Below are 22107 nucleotides of genomic sequence, written 5' to 3'. Positions count from 1 at the left end.
AGTCTTGAACCTGACTGATTTGGATCAAGAAGGTCATTCTGAGAGAGATAGCAGGAGAGCTGGCCAAGGACGGCAACGTTCAAGAGTTTTGGAGAGAAAAAGAAAGAAGGGATACTGGTCTGTAGTTGTTGACATTCAGACGGTTATCGAGTGTAGGTGCCTACAAGGCCCTCCCCTTCCGTCCCTTTGGCAAATCTGATCACGACTCCATTTTGCACTTCCCTTCCTATAGTCAGAAACTCAAAAAGGAAGTACCCGTGCTAAGGATTATTCAATGCTGGTCTGACCAATCGGAATCCACGCTTCAAGATTGTTTTGATCATGCGGACTGGGATATGTTCCGGGTAGCCTCCGAATATGGCCGAATACAATCAGTGTAGTTATTCCCTCCGTAAGGCAATCAAACAGGCAAAACGTCAGTATAAAGACAAAGTGGAGTCGCAATTCAACGGCTCAGACAAGAGATGTATGTGGCTGGGTCTACAGACAATCACAGACTACTAAGGGAAAACCAGGCACGTCGCGGMCACCGACGTCTTGCTTCCGGACAAGCTAAACACCTTCTTCGCCCGCTTTGAGATAACACAGTTCCACCGACGCGGCCCGCTGCCAAGGACTGTGGGCTCTGCTTCTCTGTGGCCGACGTGAGTAAGACATTTAAGAGTGTTAACCACGCAAGGCTACCGGCCCAGACGGCATCCCTAGCCATATCTTCAGAGCATGCGCAGACCAGCTGGCCGGAGTGTTTACATATATATTCAATCTCTCCCTATCCCAGTCTGCTGTCCCCATATGCTTCAAGATGTCCACCATTGTTCCTGTACCCAAGAAAGAAAAGGTAACTGAACTAAATGACTATCGCCCTGTAGCACTCACTTCTGTTATCATGAAGTGCTTTGAGAAACTAGTCAAGGATCATATCACCTCTACCTTACCTGACACCCTAGACCCACTTTAATTTGCTTACCGCCCCAATAAATCCACAGACAATGCAATTGCTATCGCACTGCACACTGCACTATCCCATCTGGACAAGAGGAATACCTATGTAAGAATGCTGTTCATTGACTATAGCTCAGCATTCAACACTATAGTACCCTCCAAGCTTGAGGCTCTGGGTCTGAACTCCGCCCTGTGCAACTGGGTCCTGGACTTCCTGATGGGCCTCCCCCAGGTGGTGAAGGTAGGAAACAACACCTCCACTTCGCTGATCTGCTACACTGGGGCCCCACAAGGATGCGTGCTCAGCCCACCTCCTGCACTCCCTGTTCACCCATGATAAATATTCACTCTCTGTACTTGCTTCTTGTCTCCCAGCGTCTGTCCTTGCACTCACAAACATTTACAGATGGACTATTGAGAGCATTCTGTTGGGATGTATCACCGCCTGGTACAGCAACTGCACCGCCCGCAACCGCAGGGCTCTCCAGAAGGTGATGCGGTCTGCCCAAAGCATCACAGGGGGCTACCTGCCCTCCAGGACACCTACAGCCCCCGATGTCACAGGAAGGCCAAAAAGATCATCAAGGACAACAACCACCTGAGCCCTGCTATCATCCAGAAGGCGAGGTCAGTACAGGTGCATCAAAGCTGGGACCAAGAGAATGAAAACAGCCATCAGACTGTTAAATAGCCATGGTACCCTAAATACATAGACTTGAAATCACTGGCCACTTTAAAAATGGAACACTAGTCACTTTAATAATGTTTACATATTTTGCATTACTCATCTCATATGTATATACTGTATTCTATCCTATTCTACTGTATCTATGCCGCTCTGACYTTGCTCGTCAAATATTTATATATTCTTAATTCCATTCCTTTAATTTAGATTTGTGTGTATTGTGTGTATTGTTGTGAAATTGTTAGATATTACTTGTTAGATATTACTGCACTGTTGGAGCTAGAAACACAAGCATTTCGCTACACCCGCAATAACATATGCTAAACACGTGTATGTGACAAAAAAATATATATATTTGATTTTGATTTGAAACTAAATTCTAGTATGGTATCCATTTTTTAAAATGTATTTCACAGAATGTAATTTCCTACAATATTAATATCTGTCTGTCACACAACAACAACAGTATCCCATACACCTATCTCAATAACCCAAGAAAAAAAATACGCAAGTAAAAAGTACAGCAGACACATTTTATCATAACAGTAGCCTATTGGGCACACAACGGCACATGCCTCCACTGAGGTGCGCTATTCACATACATCCCCTCTCTTGATGACGCTCCGTGCTATAAACAGTGCTGACGCTGGGCTGCGTCCGTGCATCTCTAGGGAAACGCTGGGAGAGAGGAGGAATCCTATAAACTTGGAGCCAAATACGCGACTGTTCATTCACATCCATGCCATCGAACCTCTACACATTAGACAATTCCATCGTTCAAAGTGAAATGGCAAGAAAATCGGATGTCCCTTCCCCTTATTACGGTGAGTAGCCTAGCCTAATTTAAGTCAAGTGTTTCACAGTGATGGGGTCTGTTATTGAATACCGCACGTTCACAGCGCATGTAGCATGGGTCAGAAATTGGACCCTCAGCCTACCTACCGGYACATTATATTTAGGATATAGGGCATAAGGTGAAATTTGAGTTTTCAAAATATTGTCAAAGCAACAGGGAAAGGGATTTTAAGTTGTATTTTTGTCTCAGGTTCTTATGGTGTTATTTTGACCACTAATTATAGAGCATGTTATCGTGCCTCCATGAGCKCAAGCAACATTCATATGAAACCCTACCCTATTACATCGAAATACATTGATTAGGAAATGTTTGTCTATGTCATTAATAATGCTAAAGCTATAACATAACAACAGCCCTGCGTGAAATCCTCAACTTGGCATCAACTGGCTTTGTTATTTTGGTATGCTTTTCGATTCGAAGCCCGGAGGTTAACCAATGTTACGAGCCGCTCGCCTGAATATCGTCGGGGRTGCAACTTTGTTGTTAGTAAGGGCATCATGTGCTGCTCGCGCACAGGGCACATCTCGGCGCCGAAGATATGGAGGATGGCAACTGTAGGGTTTCCACTARATAACACAGCCACAAAGTCACATTCGCTTTTTAGGGTTAGGCATAAGGTTAGCAGTGTGGTTAAGGTTAGGGTTAGGTTTAAAATAAAAATGTAAGAAGATCAATTGTAGAAAAGGGCGGGGTTAAACCATAATYATGAATTTGTGGCTGTGCTAACTAGTGACGATCCAACTGTAGGCTACTGCAACCTCATCTGACGGTGAACTATAACCGAACTCTCTGAATTTAACACTAKTCATCATTCTTTAGGCTACTTTTATAGGCTATAGTCTATATTTGAGTGTATAACTAGATTACTCACATCCTTGTATTGTTGGCCTTTGCTCACTGAACCTTAAGCACAAAACACAAACAATCWATACTCAGGCAAGTGTGCAGAGCATTTGAAGATGATGAAATAAAGGGTTTCTTTTATATTCCACGTTTAAATGACCCTATCTATTTTCTGAAGCTTTTCACAAACACCATTCTTAGGCTACTTCTGGTTTTCAAGGTCATTAAGCTGCTATTGTAGCCTATATTGWCAACCTGGACTCAGAGATAGGTGTAACATAGTAAACGAAAGTCCAGGACACTCAAATTAGTATGATATGTTACATATGGTATGTTATTTGTGGGTGTCCRTCATGCATTTCTTGTGATATGTTATGAATTAGGAAAAGCAAAGGGGATACCTCAMYGGCCAGTTTATTAGATACACCACCCGGTTCACGAAAATGGTTTGCTCCTACATCAAGACATTCAGTTACTGTTCAAAATAATGTTAGAAGAATGGGCAAAATTAGTGACTTAAGCGACTTTGAGTGTGGAATRATCATCGGTGCCAGGCACGCTGGTTCAGAAGTATCTCAGAAATGGCCGCCCCCCTGGGCTTTTCACGCAAGACAGTGTCTAGGGTTTCCCGAGAATGGTGCGACAAACAAAAAACATCCAGTCAGCGGCAGTTCTGTGGGCGAAAACAGCTTGTTGATGAGAGMGGTTGAAGGAGAATGGCAAGAATCATGCTAACAGGCGGGCCACAAACAGACAAATAACGGCACAGTACAACAGTGGTGTKCAGAACAACATCTCGGAATGCACAACTGGTTGATCCTTGTCACATATAGGCTATTGCAGCAGACGACCACATCAGGTTTTACTCCTATCAGTTTAAAACAAGAAAAAGCGGCTCCAGTGGGCACCCAATCAYCAACACTGGACAATTGAGGAGGGAAAAAACATTGCCTGGTCCAACGAATCCCGGTTCCTGTTGCGTAAGCAGTGCGAGTCCATGGTCCCATCCTGCCTGGTGACTACAGTGCAGGCTGGTGGCCAATCTGCAGGAACTGTGTAATGCCATCGCATTAGCATGKACCAACATCCCTGTGGAACGTTTCCGACTTGTAGAATCCATGCCCCGAAGAATTCAGGCTGTTCTGCAGGCAAAGGGGGGTCTGACCCGGTACTAGATGGGTGTACCTAATAAATTGGCCGGTGAGTGTATGTTACGAATTCCTATTTGTTGTGGCTRACATTAGCTAACGCTAGCTAGGTTAGGGTTAAGGTTAGGTTTAGGAGCTAGGTTATATTAAGCGTAGGGTTAGGGGAAGGGTTAGCAAACAAGTGCACTGAACAAAAAATATATACGCAACATGTAATGTTTCATGAGCTGAAATAAAAGATCCCAGACATTTTTCATACACACAAAAAGCTCTCAAAAATGTCTCTAAAMTTTTGTGCACAAATTTAYGTAGATCCCTGTTAGTGAGCATTTCTCCTTTGTCACGGTAATCCATCCACCTGACAGGTGTGGCATATCAAGAAGCTGATTAAACAGCATGATCATTACACAGGTGCACCTCGTGCTGGGACAATAAAAGGTCACTCTAAAATGTGCAATTTTATCACACAATGCCACAGATGTCTCAAGTTTTGAGGGACCGCACTATTGACATGCTGACTGCAGGAATGTCCATCAGAGCTGTTGTCAGATAACTGAATGTTAATTTCTCTACCATACCATGGCAGTACGTCCAACCGGCGCCACAACCGCAGACCACATGAAACCATGCCAGCTCAGGACTTTCATGTCTGGCATCTTCACCTGAGTGATTGTCAGAAACTAGCTATCCGGACAGTTTATGAAACAACCAAATAAATTCYTCACAAACTGYCATCTGCGTGCTCATCGTCCTCACCAGGGTCTTGACTTGACTGCAGTTCTGCGTTGTAACCGAAATCAGTGGGCAAATACTCACCTTCAATGTGCTCTTCACAAAAGAATCCCTGTTTCAACTGTACCGTGCAGATGGCTGACAGCGTGTATGGCGTCGTGGGCGAGCGGTTTGCTGATGTCAACATTGTGAACAGAATGCCCCATGGTGGCGGTGGTATGGGCAGGCATAAGCTACAAACAATGAACACAATTGCATTTTATCGATGGCAATTTGAATGCACAGTTATACCGTGACGAGATCCTGAGGCCCATTGTCGTGCCATTCATCTGCCGCCATCACCTCATGTTTCAGCATGATAATGCACAACCCCATGTCGCAAGGGTCTATTCACAATTCCTGCAAGCTGAAAATGTCCCAATTCTTCTGGCCTGCATACTCACCAGACATGTCACCCATTGAGCAYGTTTGGGATGCTCTGGATCGACGTGTACGACAGAGTGTTCTAGTTCCCGCCAATATCGAGCAACTTCACAATGTTCATTGAAGAGTAGTGGGACAACATTCCACAGGCTACAATCACCAGCCAGATCAAATCTATGCGAAGGAGATGTCGCACTGCATGAGGCCAATGGTGGTCACACCGGATAATTAATGGTCTTCTGATCCATGCCCCTACCTTTTTTTAAAGGTATGTGTGACCAACAGATGCATATCTGTATTCCCAGTCTTGTGAAATCAATAGATCAAATCACATTTYATTGGTCGCATACACATATTTAGCAGATGTTGTTGCAGGTGTAGTGAAATGCTTGTAAATTAGGGCTTAATGAATTTATTTAAATTGAATGATTTAAGAAATCTGAACTGTAACTTAGTCAAATCTTTACATTTTGTATGTTGCGTTTATATTTGTTTTCAGTGTAGTTACAATGTAGCTAAACGGTAGTAAGTAGTAACACGCAACCTTTGTGTTGTTAGACATTTACATTATTTGCCTACCCATCCACCCTGATCAACCACCCCGACCAACAATCCACCTTTAGTTTTTGCTTTAAGTAACCTTCTGTCTTATGTAACCATACCAAACATAACTTATCATACTAATTTTAGCATCATGGATTTTCATTTACTATGTTACSCCTAGTCTATGAGACCAGGCTGATATTGTTGCTGTGTTGTTCATAATTGTCATTGCCTTTTTCTCTGAGACATAGCTTCAGGATATTTCTCTCTGCACTGCGGAATACCTTGCTCTCTGTGACAAAGTAGATTGGTACTGGAGTGCCAGCTGGATACAGGAACGTGCACTGTTTTGGAATGCAATATGATTGTGCTCAGTGAAGAGAATCTGACATCTGTCAACTATTGTCAGGTATGCATGTGTATAGTCTGCCATTTGAGTGAAAGGGTTGGATGTGCACCAGACCAGTATAAACCAGTATTATGTTCACTGGCCTGAATGCCTTATTCCTAAGCAGAGTGGAGAAAGGATTTTCTCTCACTTGAACAATCCATTGTTGGAGGCATTGAAGCAGTGCTGGTGTGGGATGTGTGAATGAGTACTGGGATGAACGATGCTATTAAAATTTGTGTATAACGGGCCTTAAGTCATTTTCACACATTTACATGGAGTGTAAAGCACTGCTRCTCTTACTGAGTCAAAGTCAAGCTGTTCGCTGACAGTGATTTCGGCAGTTTTCCATTTCCAAAACCTGGCTCTTGCCCTTTAAGTTTTAGCTAACCTTGCCTGAGACCTGAATCCTCGCAGTGTCAAAGCTTTAGTTCAGCGAGCTAACACAGTCTCAAATTGCACAGATACCAGGGTTTAGTATCTGGTTGGTTACACTAAAACTCCCAAGKACAGACATCACTGGCTTGTGTCTCACTTCCTAGGTGGCTACAGTGCAGGGCCAGAGGCGGTGCAGTGTAGTGAGGAAGAGAGTGGGCCAGTGTGCCTTTGTAGTTGGAGAAGTTTCTTTYCCCTGTTACTAAGGCTCATGAATAATTAAGCAGGTTCCCCGTGTTGTCTCCTCTGTGTCTCTGCTGCGTCCTTCTGATCCAGAGATGTGGTTCTAATCTGTTGGTTACCTCCCTCGAGCTGCCTGGGAACGGTGTTTGTGTGTGTGTCTACACAGTTTGACAGTTCTCCGAATGGGTGCTGCTGTATACGGTAGCTGTGTGGCTCCTTATGATTTTTAAAGGGGCCCATTTCCTCTGAAATAATTCTGAGGAAGAACATATTTTTGCTGTATGCTTTTGCTTCCCCGTCTCTGTCAATGTCTCGCTTCAATCTTCTTACAGTTTTTCTCTAACATAATGTTTCTCTAAYTTCTTCCCTTCTATTTGCTGATTAGCAGCAGTGGTGGAAAAAGTACTAAATTGTCATACTTGAGTAAATGTAAAGATACCTTAATAGAATATGACTMAAGTAAAAGTCACCCAGTAAAATACTACTTGAGTAAAAGTCTAAAAGTATTTGGTTTTAAAAATACTTAAGTATCAAAAGGAAAATGWAATTGCTTAAATGTWCTTCAGTATCAAAAGTAAAAGTAAAAGTATGAATAATTTAAAATTCCTTATATTAAGYAAACCAGACAGCACAATTTYTWTTYTTTWTTTTTATTGACKGATAGCCAGGGGCACACTCCAACACTCAGACATAATTTACAAACGAAGCATTTGTGTTTAGTGAGTCTGCCTGATCAGATGCAGTAGGGATGACCAGGGATGTTCTGTTGATAAGTGTGTGAATTGGACAATTTTCCTGTAAAAATGTAATGAGTACTTTTGGGTGTCAGGGGAAAATGTATGGAGTAAAAAGTGCATTTTCTTTCGGAATGTAGTGAAGTAAAAGTAAAAGTWGCCAAAAATATAAATAGAAAAGTACACGTACCCCCCAAAAATGCTTAACTAGTACTTTAAAGTATTTTTACTTAAGTACTTTACACCACTGATTGGCAGTGTGAAATGAAGATAACTATGATCCATGAGAAATTTTCTGAACAGAAACATTTGTTTAAAAATAAAGGCTCAATTCCAGTAAGAGGACGCTGCATATTGCAAGAGAAGATATACTAAATACATTAARAACCAACTAAAAGACCAACCAAATTCATACAAATATACACTTTTGCAGACCATATCAACTGCCTGAGTACTGTGTTATAGTAACTGTAATATGACTGCTGTTTGTGTGCAGGCTTTGCATCATTCCAGAAGTGTTTTTTATAGACAACATCGAACATTAAACCCAAAGGCTGTGAGGCACAGATTCTKTTTCCCAATGGGCTATCAGCCAGCGTACCAGGAAAAGCTGTTMAAATTCAGTGTGCTGCAGCTAGCCATGGTCCCAGATCTGTTTGTGCCATCCTGCCAACTSCTATGGTCCTTATCATGGCAAACAGTGCCAAAAAGMTCTGGGACCAGGCTATGTTGAGGCTTGGGAAKCCTCTGCTCTGAACACTCTTGGTTATTCATGTATGGCACAGCAAGGTTGTGTTCACTCCCCTCCTAAATCATTTTGGATGATTTTGCCACAAGTAACATCTCCCCATTGTGCTTGTAAACTTTTCATTAAACACCTATTTTAGGTGAGGATAGAGCAGGGGTGTCAATTTGTCAAACATATGGCCCGGGTTAAATTTGAGTAAAACATTATTATTATTTAATTTTTTCTTTGGTTGGGAGAAACACACTCAATATACTTTAAAATGACTAAAACCAAATTGAAACTGTGTAGAAATTATAATGGACCTACATTCATACAGTTTCTTGACTGTTTCCAGCTCGCTAATAATCACCAAAGTGGAAGCTAGACAGTCAGGGAGCATAGAAAATTCCCCAAACWATTTTTGATCAAATTTTGACGGCCAGGTAATATAACAMATTTTCAGTGCGGCCCTCCGGACCTCGTTAAAAACTGAATGAGGCCCCCGGGCCAAAATGAGTTTGACACCCCTGGGCTAGAGCATAAAATTCTTGAATTATTTAGTGTTACAAATTTAGGAGTTGAGATTGAAATTTTWATGTGGTGACATCAATAATAGATGTTCTGTTCCACACCTTTTTGAAACGTCTGTGGAGTAAAGGATGATCCATCGCTACCATACTTTACACCTGGTTAACCTCAAATAGGTGGAAGTCATCTTGAGAAAATGTGTCAACACACGGGAATGGGAAGTGGTTTATGGAATATAAACAGGACCCAAACCGCTTGTCCTTGTGAATATAACTGTACAATATACRTTGGTTTGTTTGCATTGTCGATTGGTGCCCTCTTTTCTTTTACAACTGTCAGGTGACAGTTGACAGTTGTCGGTTGTCGGTTGTCATTACACATTTATTTGTCTTTACCTTGTGAGGTATCAGTCGGGAACGAAGCTCTATGCGATTATAGCAGACAATACCAAGACAACAGACCTCTAACTGGAGTATGTTATTGACTGTGTGGTAATGAATCAATCAGGGCACATCAGTATGACGTGTAGAGTATTCAGTAATTGGTTGTACTAACAGGATTTTTATCATCAGATTGATAAAGAGCTGCAAGCTGTTACTCCCTGTGAAAACCGAGATAAAATCTCTACCGTTCATCCTCACCCCCTAAGCCAAGGGGATTTACCGAGCCCCCAGGTAAAAGCTAACTCACTCCCAAAAACTTCCTAAAACCTACAAAGTGCTTTGTCAGCATCGTTTAAGTCTCTCGCTCCACTCTTGTCAGCTCCACTCCTAATAGTGTCTCATGTCTTCAGACACAAGTCTCAGTAGACCGGTACCAGTCTGTTTGTGCCTCAGCCAACTTGTTGGGGCTTTGCCACGCATGGTTGGCTTTGTCAATGGGAAGGCAATGATGTGGCTACAGACAGTCAGACACCCAGGCTATTCAGACATACCGAGAGAGCAGAGCAGGAAGAGTATGATGCTCTGCACAGGAAGGGAGGGAGTGATGGTGTAGGTCGGATATGTGTATCTGGATGTGGGGCAGTAAGGGATCATCTTTGGAACATCATTTTTAGTACAGGAGGTGGGAAAGTATTGGGAGGTATGGTTTGTGAAGAAGGGTTGTGTGTTAAGGGTTTGGGCTGTATGTGTGCGAATGTGTGTGTGAGTAAGTGAGACACCTTCTCCCAGATTATGTGACTGCCGGAGGAGGGAGCAGGACAGGACGGGCAGGATTATCTCTGGGTGACAGACCGGGAAAGCAGCCCGCTCACTGTGTTTGAGGACAGATAAGGCCAGCAAATAAACATCAGCACACACACATTACACACGTGCACGTGCACACACACACACACACACACACACAGTATGGACAACACCAAACTAATAGCCTCCAAACAATTCTGGTCCCTAAATACATTACCACTATTCATCAAAATGGATGTGAGCTGTTGCTAAAGCAATTTGCTTTATTGCTATTTTACCCATTACACTGTCGACTTGACATGTCTCTCTGAGAGGTGTAATTTGGAGGCCCTCACTGAGGATGCTCTCTGTTGTCGGGGTTTGTCTCCTACTGTCTCTGTCCCCTCTGGGCTCATCGACATACGTCACCAGGGACGGGACTGTATCTGGGAGTTAGAAATGACTCAGCTCATCTACACAGGGAATATGCATGAACTGAATAGCTACAGTAACTCTAGAATATTCTAGAATATGCAAGGTCCATGCCAAATTACATAGAAAATGTTAGTGTCCTCAAATGACTATTCCTCTACTCTATTTTGGAGAACGTAGTGCTCTGTATGGGGAAAAGAGTGTCATTTGACACAAGTGAGCAGAGTGTATGACTGAACTTTCCCATGGTTCAYGTCTTCTCTTTAAAGGTTCTCAACAACAGTCTTTAATCTATAGCTGGATTGTTGTGTTTGCTTCGTAGTTGGATGCTTTTGTTGTTCTGGACTGGACCGCTGTGACTGCTTCATCATCTTGTGTACTTGCTGGAAGACTCCCTGTAGGATTGACTCAGAGTAAACAACAATCTGTTTCAAACAAGTCTGTTTGATAAACTTCCCTTTGGAGAGTAACTAGGAGGTACTTTATCTTACTGCGAGGTAAACACAAGTGCAATGGATGGGAGAGGCACTGCTGAGAAGGTTGAAACTTGGGTTAGCTTTGTGTAGACTAGACTAGGGAATGAGCTGGTCTTTTTTGAGTGTTTGTCTAAGTTTGTGAGACTTGGTGCTTGGAGAACTTGGTGCTTGAGAAGAACTTGGTGCTTGAGAAGAACTTGGTGCTTGAGGAGAACTTGGTGCTTGAGGAGAACTTGGTGCTTGTGGGAGTGACAGTTGAAGTATATACCATGCTGTCTGTCTTCTGTGGTGTGTATGTTTGTGCATGCTGTAAATGCACACGCACGTTCGCTCAGATCTCTTTATCTTCTGATGTCAAATGAGTTAATATGTTGAGAAATCCTCGTAGACTTGCACTGCCGCTAGCAACATTTTCCACTGTATAAGCCCCAGACAGACCATCTTATCTTTGTCCTTGGCTACTGTAAGACATTCTAAGTCTTAGAATCTAAGAAATTCCAAATCAGTTAAGTCAGGGAGTGGGCTCCAGATTCTCCCCCTGCTGTGAGGATCTTTGAAATGACAATTCCCACTGGCGTTCAGATACTAATTGGTAGTGTCAAGCTCAGCGGTGACTCCATTAACACTCTGTACACGCCATTAGCTGTCTTGTTTGCTGGATTTCACAGGGATTCTGGACAGATTTAGCGATGTGGATTAAAGGTCTGTGTGTGTAGGCAAACCCAGGAAAGAGATGATCTCCCTTTCATATGGTTTTATTGAGAGAATGAACTATATTTGTTTCTTAGATGTGTTTGTTTCTCTACAGTTGAGTCATTTTTGGGGTGTTTCAAGTTTCAAGTTGTATTAGTCGTGGATGTGGTTTGGAGGACTGTGTGGTTGTTTGAGTTGAGTAGAGATAGTACATGTTGACTGATGCTGGTGTTTGCATGTCTCTGTTTAATTGAGTGAAATTAATTTGGATCGTAAAGGAGGGAACTTTTTGTTTGTGTGTGAGTGCAGTTATTAGTAGCGTGTGTGTGTGCATACGTACCTGTGTGGGCATCCATGCATGTGGGTGGGTGCATCTGTACGTGTGTGTCTGTGCAGTTATTAGTAATCGTGCGTGTTTGCTTGGCTTGTGAAGAAGCTAATGCGCAACCTAATCAACAGTGAAAGTGATTTACCGAGTGGAAGATTGAGATTCACACAAGAGGACAGGACTCTGGATGGGATGCCACAGTGAGTTTACAAGAACACACAGACAACCGTCAGCCACGCAGGTCGCTCTCTTGCAGACACTGTCATCTGTTACTAAGCAGCTGGTCACCATAATACTTTCAGTAGGGATATGTTTACAGCACCAGCTGTTGATGATATACACTTCTGTGATGGCTGCGTCCTGACTGAATCTGGTCCTGTTTCTTTTTTGTCTGATGTCTCTCATACTTATTTGAGTAAAAKGACTTATTTCACTGTGATGGGCAAGTTGTAACTAAATTCAATGAGGAAGTGAGCAACTTTTGTTTATGGTGCMATCCTAAGTTATTACGGTGCTATTATTCTGCAGAGTGACAGGGGAGACAGCGAGGGGGGAAAGTCAAAGGGGCGAAAACTTTATTTTTATTTTTAGGAAAATGTTCGGCTACAGTTGGACATGACTGTGACGGTTAACTCCAGAGAGAAGCCATCACAAAGTCAAGAGGAGGAGACAGTGGGCATATGGGAGCTGGCTGGGGAGGGGGATCTCCCCAGGGGTGGATCAGAGGAAGCAGGCGGAGCATGGAGGATACCCAGGAACGAGGCACCCCAGGGGGGCAGGCTGTCCTGGGCTGCTGGGCCTTACTGAGCTGACTGTCGGAGCTCCCTGGTAGATGTACCAGGACTCTACCAACCCCCCTGCCCTTGAGTGTGTGTCAGGGAAGGGTGTGTGTGTGTGTGTGTGTGTGTGTGTGTGTGCGTGCCCGTGAATGTCTACGCGTTTGCATACTGTACTGTGGGTGTGATTTGAATTTCAGATTTCTGTTATGTAATAGGTGTTGTGGAGCAGAAAAGAGAGTAGCTGTCAGTTTCGGAGGTGAGTCACAGTCTGTGCTAAAATGAACAGCACTGTATATTGTTAATATTGTAGGTGACCTTAGTGTTGACTGTGGAGTCGACAGAAGTGAATGTCTACGCGTTTGCATACTGTACTGTGGGTGTGATTTGAATTTCAGATTTCTGTTATGTAATAGGTGTTGTGGAGCAGAAAAGAGAGTAGCTGTCAGTTTCGGAGGTGAGTCACAGTCTGTGCTAAAATGAACAGCACTGTATATTGTTAATATTGTAGGTGACCTTAGTGTTGACTGTGGAGTCGACAGAAACTGCAGAGAGATATCTTTGATTATATTACCAGATGTAGCTCTCCAGTGTATTACTGAACTCACGGCTCTAAAGGTCAGGGCTGTTTGAGAATGGACAGTGTCAGAGAAGGTGCAATACTCTATGCTGYTTTGTGGTTCCGGTCTATATGGGTGATGCCAGAGCCATATGTAAATATGTCTAAATACACAATATATATACAGAAGTATGTGGACACCCCTTCAAATTAGTGGATTCTGTTTGGAAGCAATGTCAGCACAGGAGCTGTTCGTCAGGGGGCTTCATGAAATGGGTTTCCATGACAGAGCAGCCGTACACAAGCCTAACATCACCATGCGCAATGCCAAGTGTCGGCTGGAGTTGTGTAGAGCTCACCGCCATTGGACTGTGAAGCAGTGGAAACGCATTCTCTGGAGTGATGAATCACGCTTCACCATCTGGCAGTCCGACAGGCGAATCTGGGTTTGGCAGATKCCAGGARAATGCTACCTGCCCCAATGCACAGTGSCAACTGTAAAGTTTGGTGGAGGAGGAATAATGGTCTGGGGCTATTTTTCATGGTTCGRGCCCCTTAGTTCCAGTGAAGGGAAATCTTAACGCTGCAGCATATAATTACATTCTAGATGATTCTGTGCTTCCAACTTTGTGACAACAATTTGGGGAAGGCCCTTTCCTGTTTCAGCATGACAATGCCCCTGTAACAATGCTAGATCCATACAGAAATCGGTGTGGAAGAACGGGCCTGCACAGAGCATTTATACACTTGTCAGAAATGGTTAAGGCTGAAATTGTGGATTAGGCTCAACCCCATCGAACACCTTTGGGATGAATTGCAACACAGACTGCGTGCCAGGCCTAATCGCCCAACATCAGTGCCCGACCACACTAATGATCTTGTGGCTGAAAGGAAGCAAGTCCTCGCAACAATGTTCCAACATCTAGTGGAAAGCCTTTCCAGAAGTGTGGAGGCTGTTATAGCAGCAAAGKGGGGACCAACTATATATTAATGCCCATGATTTTGGAATGAGATGTTCGACGAGCAGGTGTCCACATACCTTTGGTCATGTAGTGTATATGGCTCTGGATGTTGTTATGGAAGAAAAAAACACATTTTATAACGTCACCCAGTATGCATCTCACTCCTAATGTATATACCCTTGGTGGTGCAGGACTGATACAAATTTACACTGAGAAAAATTGGGATTTTCACTACTGATTGAGGATGGTGTTTTGTATTCCAGTAATATTCTAACCTGTTTTTAATGCATGCTAATAATGAGAATGGAATGGAGGCTCTGAGTAGGGTAATCAAATGACACAGACACATTCTGTGCAATAGGAAATAGCTTTTATTTTCACATAATCCATAGCAGTTCAATTAGAGATACTATTTGCACCAAATTAGTTTCTGGAATTGCATAATTGTCTCGTTATTGCTATGTGTGACTGCATCTTCAAGTGAGTGTGTGTGTGTGTGCACATGTGTGTGTGTGTGCACGTGTGTGTGTGTGCACATGTGTGTGTGTGTGCCATGTATTACAAATTGAGTGCACCTCTAAGTGTTTATACTAACTACTGAGTGCATTAATTCCCACTTGGGAACGCATAGTAATATATAGGTAGATGGGTTTGTTGTTTAGCAACAAAAACTATGCGTGCGCAACTATGGCAAAATAGAYAGGATTGGCTTAGATTGTTGACAACATGTAAACTATATTTGGTCTCCAAATGTTTATTAAATATATAAAGACATTTGCACAATGAGCACTTGTTGTCTCTCAAATACACTACATGACCAAAAGTATGTGGACACCTGCTCATTCCAAAATCATTGGCATTAATATGGAGTTGGTCCCCCCTTTGCTGCTATAACAGCCTCCACTCTTCTGGGAAGGCTTTCCACTAGATGTTGGAACATTGCTGCGGGGACTTGCTTCCATTCAGCCACAAGAGCATTACGGAGGTTGGGCACTGATGTTGGGTGATTAAGCTTGGCTCGCAGTCAGCATTCCAATTCATCCCAAAGGTGTTCGATGGGGCTGAGGTTAGGGCTCTGTGCAGGCCAGTCAAGTTCTTCACATCGATCTCGACAACCATTTCTGTATGGACCTCGCTTTGTGCACGGGGGCATTGTCATGCTGAAAAAGGAAAGGGCCATCGTCTAGAATGTAATTGTAKGCTGTAGCATTAAGATTTCCCTTCAMTGGAACTAAGGGGCSTAGCCCGAACCATGAAAAACAACCAATATTCCTCCTCCACCAAACTTTACAGTTGGTAGTAAGCATTCAGGCAGGTAGCGTTCTCCTGGCATCCGCCAAACCCAGACTTGTGCTTCTACACCTGCATTACTAGCTGTTTGGGGTTTTAGGCTGGGTGTCTGTACAGCACTTCGAGATATTAGCTGATGTACGAAGGGCTATATAAAATAAAATTGATTGATTGACTTGTCCGTTGGACTGCCAGATGGTGAAGCGTGAGTCATCAGCGTTTCCACTGCTGCAGTTCTTGTGCTGACGTTGCTTCCATAGGCAGTTTGGAACTCGGTACTGAGTGTTGCAACCGAGGACAGGAGATTTTTACGTGCTACATGCTTCAGCACTCGGCGGCCCGTTCTGTGAGCTTTTGTGGCCTACCACTTCGCGGCTGAGACGTTTCCCCTTCACAATAACAGCACTTACAGTTGACTGGGTCAGCTCTAGTACGGMAGAATTTTTACAAASTGACTTGTTKGAAAGGGGGYATCCTATGACGATGCCAYGTTGAARGTCACTGAGCTCTTCAGTAAAGCCATTCTACTGCCAATGTTTTYCTATAGAGATTGCATGGCTGTGTGCTCGATTTTATACACCTGTCAGAAATGGTTAAGGCTGAAATAGTGGATTAGGCTAATTTGAAGGGGTGTCCACATACTTTTGTATATATAGTGTACATCATTACAGTTGTTGGTTACCTAGCTAGGAAATGTTAGCATTTTTAGCATTGACTTGAAGTCAGTCAAAACACCTCCAAACAAGAYATGGTGTCAAGAACAAGACAAAACWAGCTTAAACAAGCCACCTACGATTCCCCACATGGCAGCTTCTTGTCATTGTTGCTAGCTATCTGAMCGTTCAGATTCATGACAAAGCACAAAGCACGACTTCCGGCCACATAGATGCAYATGCATTATTTTCATGACATTGTCAGCCAACGAGTCTATATGTAAAATAAGGTGCTGTATTTAACAAAGTGCTTCAATTCCTTTTCACACGCTCCCTAGAAACGATCTCTATTRTATCGGCAATGGCAGTTTTAATTAGAAGAAATACAAACAGACTTCATCACTTGTTTTCCGGCAGATTTTGTGTAACGTTCCCAGTTGGCATCAACAGAGTTTGATTGTCCCAGAGCCTTAGAGTTCTTATGTAATATCCTCTTTTCATCTCCCTTTTTCTTCTCGGAATAATGTGAATATTTCATTCTGATACATCCCATGTTCCGCTTGCCTTTTTTCCTCCCTCTCGTTTAAGCTTTGATACCGGGACCGTTCTGTCTGGCTTTTTTTCTTCTTCAAAACTCATCTAGCCACACCCCCATCTCCTTACATCTCTGTTTTCGTTTTGCGTCAGACGCTCTCAAAGGCTTGTGTTGACAGCCGCTGTCATGAGTTCTCTCTGTCTCTCTCTATCTGTCTCTCTCTCTGTCTTCTGATACATCCCATGTTCCGCTTGCCTTTTTTCCTCCCTCTCGTTTAAGCTTTGATACCGGGACCGTTCTGTCTGGCTTTTTTTCTTCTTCAAAACTCATCTAGCCACACCCCCATCTCCTTACATCTCTGTTTTCGTTTTGCGTCAGACGCTCTCAAAGGCTTGTGTTGACAGCCGCTGTCATGAGTTCTCTCTGTCTCTCTCTATCTGTCTCTCTCTCTGTCTCTCTCTCTGTCTCTGTCTCTGTCTCTCTCTCTCTCTGTCTCTGTCTCTGTCTCTGTCTCTCTCTCTCTCTGTCTGTCTCTCTGTCTCTCTCTCTCTCTGTGCGTTGTTTTGAAGCCCTGTAGGACTTGTCTCGCTCTCCCTCCGGTGGATTGAAGTGAGTCGACCTCTCTCGCCCTGCGATTGCTCTGGAACAAAGATTCACACACTGCAGCCGCAGCAGAGCTCTCGTTCTCAATCACACCTCAGCACTCAGATGAAACACAGCAGATAGAGGTGATCTACATCCTTCTTGTCAATGTCTTATCTCTTACTTCAATTAGGTTGTCAGAGTCTTTGATTTAACKTGTGTTGCACTTTCTTTTGGTCAGRTAATGGATGATTGACAGGGATGATGTAAATGAAAGCTAGAGTTGCTGAAATGCTTCAGACTGACAACACATTCTTGGCTTTGGGAACACAGACATATGCACATCTGTGCCTTCAGAAAGTATTCACACCCCTGACTTTTTCCAAATGTTGTTGTGTTACAGTCTGAATTTAAAATGGATTATATGGCCTACACACAAGACCSCATAATGCCAAAGTGGAATTTTGTTTCTCAACATTTTTACTAATTAATTACAAATGAAAAGCTGAAATGTATTTAGTCAAGTATTCAACCCCTCATCKCTGTACCCCACACATACAATTATCTGTAAGATCCCTCAATTGAGTAATGAATTTCAAGCWCATTTTAAACCACAAAGAACAGAGAGTTTTTCCAATGTGTCTCAAAGAAGGGCACCTAGTGGTCAATGAGTAAAAAATAAATTAAAAAAATACATTGAATATCCCTTTGAGCATGGTGAAGTTATTAATTACACTTTGGATGGTGTATCAATACACCCAGTCACTACAAAGATACAGGTGTCCTTCCTAACTGAGTTGCCGGAGAGGAAGGAAACCGCTCAGGGATTTCACCGAGAGGCCAGTAGTTACCTTAAAATAGTTATAGTTTAATTGCTGTGATAGGAGAAAACTAAGGATGGATCAACRACATTGTAGTTACTCCACAATACTAACCTAATTGACAGAGTGAAAAGAAGGAAGCCTGTACAGAATACAAATATTCCAAAACATTCATCCTGTTTCCAACAAGGCACTAAAGTATTACTGCAGAAAATGTGGCAATGCAATTAACTTTTTGTCCTAAATAGAAAGCTTTATGTTTGGGGAAAATCCAATGCAACACATTACTGAATACCACTCTCCGAATTTTCAAGAAAGTGGTGGCTGCATCATGTTATGGGTATGATTGTAATCGTTAAGGACTGGGGAGTTTTTTTCAGGATAAAAAATAAACAGAATGGAGCTAAGCACAGGCAACCCCCTAGAGGAAAACCTGGTTCAGTCTGCTTTCCACCAGACACTTGGAGATTAATTCACCTTTCAGGGGGATCATAACCTAAAGYACAAGGTCAAATATACACTGGAGCTGCTTATCAAGAAGACAGTGAATGTTCCTGAGTGGCAGAGTTACATTTGTTACTTAAATCTACTTGAAAATCTATGGCAAGACCTGAAAATGGTTGTCTAGCAATGATCAGCAACCAATTTGACAGAGCATGAAGAATTTTGAAAAGAATAATGGGCAAATGTTGCACAATCCAGTTGTGGAAAGCTCTTAGAGACCCAAGACTCACCTCTCTAATCGCTGCCAAAGATGCTTCTACAAAGAATTGACTCGGGTGTCCTTAAACTTATGTAAATKAGATATTTCTTTATTAAATGTTTAATACATTTGCAAAAAATTCTAAAAACATGTTTTCAYTTTCTCATTATGGGGTATTGTATGTGTATAGGTGCAAAACAATAATTTWATCCATTTTGAAATCAGGCTKTAACACAACAAAATGTGGAATAAGTCAAGGGGTATGAATACTTTCAGACGGAACCGTACACACCTRTGCACACACACACACTGTGCGAACATACACACACAAACACACTCTCTCAGTCTTCTGCATTCCCATTTTGAGTGAAGATGCCAGAGTTACATAGACACATCTCACAGATGGTTGGACAAGTTCCCAACAACGAGACCCACTGCATTGTCTGTTCTACTTCTTAATCCTCCAGCACCCCCTCTTCAAATCTTCATATCCTTTCAGCAGCAGAAATCTTTTATGCAAAAAGCTGTTATTTCAGCAGCTTAGCTGCCACTGCAGTTTCTCATTACCAGGCTTCTTTTGAAAATAGATAAATTAAGCAGCCATCTGGTGCCTAATTGGGCTTTGATTCCTGTTTTGTTTTGTGCTGAGGCTCTCCTTCAGAGATGTGTGTGGGTGTGTGGGTGTGTGTGTGTGTGTGCATGATATATGACACTGCTGATATAATGCTAGGCCAAGAGTGCTCTCCATTTTGAAAAAACATTATTTTCATGTCTCTTTCTCTCTCTCTCGCTACTTGATCATGTTCTTGTTTTACTGTAGCAGTGAAGAAGGGTGAGTGTGATATCATGTCAATATCTATCCTGTGCTGTACCGCCACCCACTCAGTCTCTATTACTGTAGGACAGTATGTGTTCATCTCATTTACCTTCCAGGCACTCAATCTATTATAGTCAGATACAACGAATATGATTATCTTTAAAATCACATATTTACTTTAGTTCTAGGCTCTCTGGTCTTGGATTTTTGTTAACAAGCCTATATTTCTCTAGTCATATGTAAGCAATAAAAAAATACAACTATGAGCCAATATTTACCTTTGTGCAACTACTTGGGACTTGTTTCACTTTACATTGAATTTGTCTTACTATCCAGGTTGATTATACAGAAATAGTTTTTGTACACATCCCTTATTAATATTATAGGTGTCCCAGGCCCTGACACAGTGCCCTGATTGGATAATATCTGAACGAGCCATAACCACCAGCCCCTTGCAGAATGAAGGGATATTTTAACTCTGTAACTAAGGCAAATACCTATGTAAGAATGCTGTTCATTGACTACAGCTCAGCCTTCAACACCATAGTACCCTCCATGCTCATCATTAAGTTTGGGGCCCTGGGTCTGAACCCCACTCTGTGCAACTGGGTCCTGGACTTCCTGATGGGCCGCCCCCAGGTGGTGAAGGTACTGTAGGAAACAACASCTCCGCTATGCTGATACTCAATACAGGGGCCCCATAAAGGTGCTTAGCCCCCTCCTTTGCTCCCTGTTCACCCATGACTGAGAGGCCACGCACACCTCCAACTTAAACATCAGTTTGCAGACGACAAAAGTAGTAGGCCTGATTACCATCAATGATGAGACAGGATGTGAGGGCCCTGGCGGAGTGGTGCCTAGAAAACAACCTCTCTCTCAACGTCAATAAAATGAAGGAACTGATCAGTTGAGGGAGCACACCCCCATCCACATCGACGTGGCCGCAGTTGAGAAGGTGAAAAGCTTCAAGTTCCTCGGTGTACACATCACTGACAATCTGAAATGGTCCACCCACAGACAGTGTGGTGAAGAAGGCGCAACAGTGCCTCTTCAACCTCAGGATGCTGAAGAAATTTGGCTTGCCCCCTAAGACTCTCACAAACATTTACAGATGCACTATTGAGAGCACCCTATYGGGCTGTATCACCGCCTGGTACGGCAACTGCACCGCCTGCAACCGCAAGGCTCTCCAGAGGGTGGTGCGGTCTGSCCAACGCATCACTGGGGGCACACTGCCTGCCCTCCAGGACACCTACAGCACCCGATGTCACAGGAAGGCAGAAAAGATCATCAAGGACATTAACCAGACATGTCACAGCCTGTTCACCCCGCAATCATTCAGAAGGCGAGRTCAGTACAGGTGCATCAAAGCTKGGGCAGAGAGACTGAAAAACAGCTTCTATCTCAAGACCATCAGACTGTTAAATAGCCATCACTAGCCTGTCTCCACCCAGTACAATGCCTTGAACTTAGTCACTGTCTCTAGCCGGCTACCACCCGATTACTGCACTTTAGAGGCTGCTGCCCAAATTTGCAAAGACATGGAATCACTGGTCACTTAAATAATTGAACACTGGTCACTTTAATAATGTTTACATACTGTTTTACCCATTTTATACAGTTGAAGTCAGAAGTTTACATACACCTAACCAAATACATTTAAACTCAGTTTCACAATTCCTGACATTTAATCCAAATAAAAATTCCCTGTCTTAGGTCAGTTAGGATCACCACTTTATTTTAAGAATGTGAAATGTCAGAATAATAGTTGAGAGAATGTCACGCCCTGGCCTTAGTTATCTTTGTTTTCTTTATTATTTTAGTTAGGTCAGGGTGTGACATGGGGGATKTATGTGTTTTGTATTGTCTAGGGGTTTTGTATGTTTATGGGGCAGTGTCTAGTCTAGGTGTATGTATGTCTATGGTTGCCTAGATTGGTTCTCAATTAGAGACAGCTGTCTATCGTTGTCTCTGATTGGGAACCATATTTAGGCAGCCATATTCATTGGGTAGTTCGTGGGTTATTGTCTATGTCTATGTGTAGTGTTTGTGTCAGCACTATTTGTTTATAGCGTCACGTTCATTCGTTTGTTGTAGTTTTGTTTAAGTGTTCTTTATTACGTCGCTTAAATAAATAGAAAATGTAT

General features: G+C 42.8%; 1 pseudogene; it reads left to right on the top strand.

The window, feature by feature from the left end:
- The first annotated feature begins 2295 nt into the window (after positions 1-2295).
- LOC111957171 (choline transporter-like protein 5-A) overlaps positions 2296-22107 on the top strand; it is a 121419-nt pseudogene continuing 101607 nt past the window's right edge.

This window comes from Salvelinus sp. IW2-2015, linkage group LG32 (assembly GCF_002910315.2).
Source record: "Salvelinus sp. IW2-2015 linkage group LG32, ASM291031v2, whole genome shotgun sequence".
NCBI lineage: Eukaryota > Metazoa > Chordata > Actinopteri > Salmoniformes > Salmonidae > Salvelinus > Salvelinus sp. IW2-2015.
This window is presented reverse-complemented; position numbering and strand designations above follow the sequence as displayed.